A 7,777-nucleotide genomic window follows, 5' to 3' on the forward strand; every position below is an offset into this window, starting at 1 on the left:
GTAGGTGAAGCGGTGCCTGAAGCCCCATGCCGTGGAGCCTGAGTACGCCTCGCTGAGGATGAAGCCTGCTTTCCAGCAGTTCCCAAAACTGTGTTGAGGCTGAAATGGTGTGTCTGTGTTTGGGCTGGGGTTGCACCTTGGTGAGTGTAGGGATAGGATTTAAGCTGGTGCAGCAGAGGGCCAGGCTCCATTGTCCTGTAGTGTGTTTTGACCCATCAGCATAGCCTTTTGGTTTTCAGATAGCCTACTCAAGTACGTGAATTTTTCTGCGAGTGATGTTATTACATGGAATTGGTGATTTTTTTTTTTTGATGAGTGATCTGTTATGCTCCTAGATTTTTCTTTCTATGTAAAGAAAGGTTTGAGCTAATTCCAGCTGAAAAAAAAATCAGTTGCTTGGTCGTATTGTCCTTTCAATATTCAAAGCTGCAGCAAAACCATGGGGATTGTTGCTTCTAGAAACACCCCAGTTCTCTTGTCTGCAGTCTGCATGCTGTTGAGCTAAACCAGATTTAAAAAACAAAAAAAAACACAGCTGCTGCTGCTTGTGCTCTTTCTACTTTCTTGTGTTTTGCCCCTCCCCTTTCCCAGGTGCTTGGGTTTGGGTGCTGGGGAGGGCCAAATGGTATATGAGCCCCAGGTATGCCATTAGGGAGTTCATTGTGCCTGGGCTGCTCTTTGGGGTAAGTGCTTTGTTTTTCCTTCAGTCAGTTGCAGGGTTCTTTGGGCAGGTTGGAGTCTATGGATTTCTAGATTTTAAGTGCTTGGAAATCACTTACTAGAGGGATATTTAGCAGAGGTTGCTGTCTCACTTGTTTTTGGGATGGTTGGATCCACTTGTGTTTTTGGGTTATATTTGAATCTCTACACACTTGTGTAACTCTCCAGAGGACTAAAAAGAGCTTGATTACACACTACGAGAGGCTTGACCACGTAGGCGCAGTATTACCAAGAGACTGAGCAGGGTCGTATCAGAGTTACCTTTTTCATCTGTAAAGGGTAGGTCTGTGATCGGCGCCGCCCGGGCACATTTTGGCGCGGCGCCGCCCGGGCACATTTTGGCGCGGCGCCGCCCGGGCACATTTTGGCGCGGCGCCGCCCGGGCACATTTTGGCGCGGCGCCGCCCGGGCACATTTTGGCGCGGCGCCGCCCGGGCACATTTATCTTAAATCGAGCTAACGAGCAGCTGAAGTAAAGCAACTGGGAAGAGAGAGGTATTGCAGCAGGTGCGCTGTGGCTGTGAGGTGCCTCAGGGTGTGCTTTTCTCTCGTCTCTGCAGGTGCTTGTTGCAGTCTTGGACAGGGAAATCCCCGTGTCACGGAGCAGTGAGGGAAGGCGAGCGTGTTGTCAGCCTGGTCGTCCCTTAACCGAAGTGAAGGGACGTGGGGGGTTTATGTGGCAAGGTTTTGGTAGCAGGGGGCTCTAGGGGTGGCTTCTGTGCAAAGAATCTAGAAGCTGCCCCATGTTAGGTAAGGGCCCCGCTGCTGAGCGGAGCCAATAAGTGATGTTGTTTGCGCGTCTGTGAGAGCATATTTAAGACAGGAGAAAAAAAAAAAAAAAGACGGTGGTCCATGCAGCAGCTGGGAGAGCAAGAGGAGTGAGGAACAGCCTTGCAGGCGCCAAGGTCAGTGAAGAAGGAGGGGGAGAGGTACTCCAGGTGCCGGAGCAGAAGTCCCCTGCGGCCTGTGGCGAGGACCATGGTGAAGCAGGCTGTCCCCCTGCAGCCCACGGAATACCACGGTGGAGCAGGGTTCCATGCTGCAGCTGGTGAAGGAGACCACGGTGGAGCAGGTGGACGTGCACTGATGGAGGCTGCGGCCTGTGGAAGACCCTTGCCGGAGCAGATTCCGGGCCGGACCCGTAGACCGTGGAGAGGAGACCATGCAGGAGTAGGTGATCTGGCAGGAGCTGCTGCCCGTGGGGGACCCAGGTTGGAGCAGTTTGCTCCTGAGGGATGGACCCCGTGGTATGGACCTACATCTGGAACAGTTCTGGAAGAGCTGCTGCCTGTGGGAAGGCCATGCCAGATCAGTTGACCAAGGACTGCATCCTGTGGGAGGAACCCCACAGCACAGGGGATGAGGGCGTCCGAGAAGGAGTGGCGGCAAAGAAGCGCTATAGACTGACCATAAACACCGATCACCTGCCCCGCTGGGGGGGAGAAGGTGGAAGAGGGTGGTTGGGGGGGAAGGTGCTTTTGGTTGCTTTCGTTTGTTTCTCGCTTCTCTACGTTGTGTAGTAATAAGCAATAAATCTTTCTATCTTTCTATGCTGAGTGTGTTTTGCCTATCACGATATTTACTGTGTAATCTCCTCGTCCTTATCTCAACCCTTGAGCCCTATTTCCTTGTATTTTCTCCCTGTCCTTCTCTGAGGAGGGAGAGTGAGAGAGCGGTTTTGGTGGAGCTCGGTCGCCTACCCCTGTAAAACCACCACAGGGGAAGATGTTCAGGTGTTTCCCTCTGAGGGTCTGAGGTGAGGCTGTTTGGGACAGAGGAGCAGTGTGGCAGGTGGTCGCTTGCAAGCACAGAGGTCATTTTGTCCTTCTGTGTTCCTAGGTGGCATGGGTGATGGTGGCCGTTCCTTTCGAGCTTGGATCTAACTTGCAGGTACAGAGGCAAGTGGACTGTTGTTTTGAAATGAAAACATTAAATATGGGGTGACTTCTGTTGTTGAGGGATGGGTGCTAATGCTGTCAGCTGAATGTTTGTCTTCTGACTGTGTTTTCCTTTGTTCAGGCTGAAACGCAGTGTGCAGTACAGGACGTCACGACCCGAGCTACCTCTGGAGTGACTCTGGTGAGTGATGAACAGAGGTAGCTGTTATTTTTGGGGTGCGGTTGTCGCTGCAGTTTTTTTAACTACATCAAATAGAGTAAAATTCCAGTTTCTCTTTTAGAGGTGCTCTAGGTAGCTTCAGAGGACGCGTGGAAGCATCTGCTATGTGGGGTAGGTAAGCGGCTGAGGTAAAGGAGGGGATGAGAGTAACTGTCCTGAGGGTGCTGTGGCTTGTGCTGCTGTGGTTGCTTTCTCTTCTGCTTATCAGGTGCCACAGGCAAGGCGGGCTGTGATAGTCTTTGGAATAGGAGCAAAGCAGGTCACTGGAATGCTGTTTGGTTCCTGAGAAAGGTGTTGCAGAGGAAAAAGGTGGTCTGGCGTGGCAGCTCCTGATGGTGGTCTTCTTCAGTAGGTGAAGCGGTGCCTGAAGCCCCATGCCGTGGAGCCTGAGTACGCCTCGCTGAGGATGAAGCCTGCTTTCCAGCAGTTCCCAAAACTGTGTTGAGGCTGAAATGGTGTGTCTGTGTTTGGGCTGGGGTTGCACCTTGGTGAGTGTAGGGATAGGATTTAAGCTGGTGCAGCAGAGGGCCAGGCTCCATTGTCCTGTAGTGTGTTTTGACCCATCAGCATAGCCTTTTGGTTTTCAGATAGCCTACTCAAGTACGTGAATTTTTCTGCGAGTGATGTTATTACATGGAATTGGTGATTTTTTTTTTTTGATGAGTGATCTGTTATGCTCCTAGATTTTTCTTTCTATGTAAAGAAAGGTTTGAGCTAATTCCAGCTGAAAAAAAAATCAGTTGCTTGGTCGTATTGTCCTTTCAATATTCAAAGCTGCAGCAAAACCATGGGGATTGTTGCTTCTAGAAACACCCCAGTTCTCTTGTCTGCAGTCTGCATGCTGTTGAGCTAAACCAGATTTAAAAAACAAAAAAAAACACAGCTGCTGCTGCTTGTGCTCTTTCTACTTTCTTGTGTTTTGCCCCTCCCCTTTCCCAGGTGCTTGGGTTTGGGTGCTGGGGAGGGCCAAATGGTATATGAGCCCCAGGTATGCCATTAGGGAGTTCATTGTGCCTGGGCTGCTCTTTGGGGTAAGTGCTTTGTTTTTCCTTCAGTCAGTTGCAGGGTTCTTTGGGCAGGTTGGAGTCTATGGATTTCTAGATTTTAAGTGCTTGGAAATCACTTACTAGAGGGATATTTAGCAGAGGTTGCTGTCTCACTTGTTTTTGGGATGGTGGGATCCACTTGTGTTTTTGGGTTATATTTGAATCTCTACACACTTGTGTAACTCTCCAGAGGACTAAAAAGAGCTTGATTACACACTACAAGAGGCTTGACCACGTAGGCGCAGTATTACGAAGAGACTGAGCAGGGTTGTATCAGAGTTACCTTTTTCATCTGTAAAGGCTAGGTCTGTGATTACCCCTGCTGGGGCTGCTGTGTGTGCATGGCTTTTTGGCATTTGTGGAGCTCAGTTGTTTTTTTGTGTGTGTGTTATTACTTTTTTTTTTAAGGCCAAGTAGTGTGTGTGCTGAGCGTGGTTGGCAGGAGGAGGTGGGGAATTGTCTGGCAGGGGAGCTGTTCAGGACTGGTAGGTTTGGTTTCTAGGAGCGTTTGGCATCCTTCCTGTGCGATGCCACTGGTTGTTGGGCAGGAATGTTCCAGCTCGTGTGTCTTAAACAACGTAGCTTGTGCAGTGCGTGTTGTGTGGCCCGGGCAGAGTTTGCCGTGGTGCTGTGAGCGAAGAATCTCAGTTCGAGCTGGTGAGCAGCTGAAGTAAAGGAGCTGGGAAGAGAGAGGTATTGCAGCAGGTACGCTGCGGCTGTGAGGTGCCTCAGGGTGTGCTTTTCTCTTGTCTCTGCAGGGGCTTCATGAAGTCTTGGACAGGGAAATGCCCGTGTCACAATGAGGGAAGGTGAGAGTTCTATCAGCTTGGTGATCCCTGATCTGAAGCAAAGGGAAGACATTCAGGTGTTTCCCTCTGAGGGTCTGAGGTGAGGCTGTTTGGGACAGAGGAGCAGTGTGGCAGGTGGTGGCTTGCAAGCACAGTGGTCATTTTGTCCTTCTGTGTTCCCAGGTGGCATGGGTGATGGTGGCCGTTCCTTTCGAGCTTGGATCTAACTTGCAGGTACAGAGGCAAGTGGACTGCTGTTTTGAAATGAAAACATTAAATATGGGGTGACTTCTGTTGTTGAGGGATGGGTGCTAATGCTGTCAGCTGAATGTTTGTCTTCTGACTGTGTTTTCCTTTGTTCAGGCTGAAACGCAGTGTGCAGTACAGGACGTCACGACCCGAGCTACCTCTGGAGTGACGCTGGTGAGTGATGACCAGAGGTAGCTGTTATTTTTGGGGTGCGGTTGTCGCTGCAGTTTTTTTAACTATATCAAATAGAGTAAAATTCCAGTTTCTCTTTTAGAGGTGCTCTATGTGGCTTCAGAGAACGGGTGGAAGCATCTGCCGTGTGGGGTAGGTAAGCAGCTGAGGTAAAGGAGGGGATGAGAGTAACTGTCCTGAGGGTGCCGTGGCTTTTGCTGCTGTGGTTTCTTTCTCTTCTGCTTATCAGGTGCCACAGGCAAGGCGGACTGTGATAGTCTTTGGAATAGGAGCAAAGCAGGTCACTGGAATGCTGTTTGGTTCCTGAGAAAGGTGTTGCAGAGGAAAAAGGTGGTCTGGCGTGGCAGCTCCTGATGGTGGTCTTCTTCAGTAGGTGAAGCGGTGCCTGAAGCCCCATGCCGTGGAGCCTGAGGATGAAGCCTGCTTTCCAGCAGTTTCCAAAACTGTGTTGAGGCTGAAATAGTGTGTCTGAGTTTGTGTTGGGGTTGCTCCTTGGTGAGTGTAGGGATGAGTTTTAAGCTGGTGCAGCAGAGGGCCAGGCTCCATTGTCCTGTAGTGTGTTTTTTACCCATCAGCATAGCCTTTTGGTTTTCAGATAGCCTACTCAAGTACGTGATTTTTCCTGCGAGTGATGTTATTACATGGAATTGATTTTTTTTTTTGGCGTGTGATCTGTTATGCTCCCAGATTTTTCTTTCTATATAAATAAAGGTTTGAGCTAATTCTAGTTGAAAAAATTTCAGTTACTTGCTTGGTCATATTGTCCTTTCAATATTCAAAGCTGCAGCAAAAGCATGGGGATTGTTGCTTCTAGAATCACCCCAGTTCTCTTGTCTGCAGTCTGCATGCTATTGAGCTAAAGCAGATTAAAGAAAAAACAAACAAACAAAATACAAAACTGAAAAAAACCACCAAAAAAACCCCACAGCTGCTGTGCTGCTTGTGCTCTTTTTACTTTCTTGTGCTTTACCACCTCCCCTTTCCCAGGTGATTGGGTTTGGGTGCTGGGGAGGGCCAAATGGTATATGAGCCCCTGGTATGCCATTAGAGAGTTCATTGTGCCTGGGCTGCTCTTTGGGGTAAGTGCTTTGTTTTTCCTTCAGTCAGTTGCAGGGTTCTTTGGGCAGGTTGGTGTCTATGGATTTCTAGATTTTAAGTGCTTGGAAATCACTTACTAGAGGGATATTTAGCAGAGGTTGCTGTCTCACTTGTTTTTGGGATGGTGGGATCCACTTGTGTTTTTGGGTTATATTTGAATCTCTAGACGTATGAAGGCACTTGTGTAACTCTCCAGAGGACTAAAAAGAGCTTGATTACACACTGCAAGAGGCTTGACCACGTAGGCGCAGTATTACGAAGAGACTGAGCAGGGTCGTATCAGAGTTACCTTTTTCATCTGTAAAGGGTAGGTCTGTGATCGGCGCCGCCCGGGCACATTTTGGCGCGGCGCCGCCCGGGCACATTTTGGCGCGGCGCCGCCCGGGCACATTTATCTTAGGAGAGCACTTTTTGATGGCAGAAAGTGGCACCGTACGTGTTTTTTCGGGTCTAACTCGGGTTCAGCTTCTTGTTCCGGTTAGGGTTATGTTTAGGGTTGTTAGGAAAGAGTGAAGACGCAGAGTCCTGTTGAGTGTGGGGTTGCGTAAAGGCTGCCCCAGGGAGTTCAGGTGTACCCAAAGGCTTCCGCTGAGAGCACTTTTTGATGGCAGAAAGTGGCACCGTACGTGTTTTTTCGGGTCTAACTCGGGTTCAGCTTCTTGTTGCGGTTAGGGATATGTTTAGGGTTGTTAGGAAAGAGTGAAGACGCAGAGTCCTGTTGAGTGTGGGGTTGCGTAAAGGCTCCCCCAGGGAGTTCAGGTGTACCCAAAGGCTTCCGCTGAGAGCACTTTTTGATGGCAGAAAGTGGCACCGTACGTGTTTTTTCGGGTCTAACTCGGGTTCAGCTTCTTGTTGCGGTTAGGGTTATGTTTAGGGTTGTTAGGAAAGAGTGAAGACGCAGAGTCCTGTTGAGTGTGGGGTTGCGTAAAGGCTCCCCCAGGGAGTTCAGGTGTACCCAAAGGCTTCCGCTGAGAGCACTTTTTGATGGCAGAAAGTGGCACCGTACGTGTTTTTTCGGGTCTAACTCGGGTTCAGCTTCTTGTTGCGGTTAGGGTTATGTTTAGGGTTGTTAGGAAAGAGTGAAGATGCAGAGTCCTGTTGAGTGTGGGGTTGCGTAAAGGCTCCCCCAGGGAGTTCAGGTGTACCCAAAGGCTTCCGCTGAGAGCACTTTTTGATGGCAGAAAGTGGCACCGTACGTGTTTTTTCGGGTCTAACTCGGGTTCAGCTTCTTGTTGCGGTTAGGGTTATGTTTAGGGTTGTTAGGAAAGAGTGAAGACGCAGAGTCCTGTTGAGTGTGGGGTTGCGTAAAGGCTCCCCCAGGGAGTTCAGGTGTACCCAAAGGCTTCCGCTGAGAGCACTTTTTGATGGCAGAAAGTGGCACCGTACGTGTTTTTTCGGGTCTAACTCGGGTTCAGCTTCTTGTTGCGGTTAGGGTTATGTTTAGGGTTGTTAGGAAAGAGTGAAGACGCAGAGTCCTGTTGAGTGTGGGGTTGCGTAAAGGCTCCCCCAGGGAGTTCAGGTGTACCCAAAGGCTTCCGCTGAGAGTACTTTTTGATGGCAGAAAGT

The 7,777-nt window shown here is 49.7% G+C and overlaps 2 long non-coding RNA genes across 2 annotated transcripts; both read left to right on the top strand.

Annotated features, from left to right (window-relative positions):
- Positions 1-872: 872 nt before the first annotated feature.
- LOC308181174 lies at positions 873-3,720 on the top strand. Its single transcript, XR_013941354.1, has 6 exons — positions 873-1,192; positions 1,281-2,476; positions 2,560-2,610; positions 2,740-2,799; positions 2,900-2,949; positions 3,191-3,720. It is a non-coding gene; the product is annotated as an uncharacterized lncRNA (long non-coding RNA).
- Positions 3,721-4,646: 926 nt separating this feature from the next.
- On the top strand, positions 4,647-5,570 carry LOC308181175. Its single transcript, XR_013941355.1, has 3 exons — positions 4,647-4,772; positions 4,856-4,906; positions 5,036-5,570. It is a non-coding gene; the product is annotated as an uncharacterized lncRNA (long non-coding RNA).
- Positions 5,571-7,777: the final 2,207 nt, after the last annotated feature.

This window comes from Anser brachyrhynchus, assembly GCF_964034855.1.
Source record: "Anser brachyrhynchus genome assembly, chromosome: 21".
In the NCBI taxonomy this organism is placed as follows: domain Eukaryota; kingdom Metazoa; phylum Chordata; class Aves; order Anseriformes; family Anatidae; genus Anser; species Anser brachyrhynchus.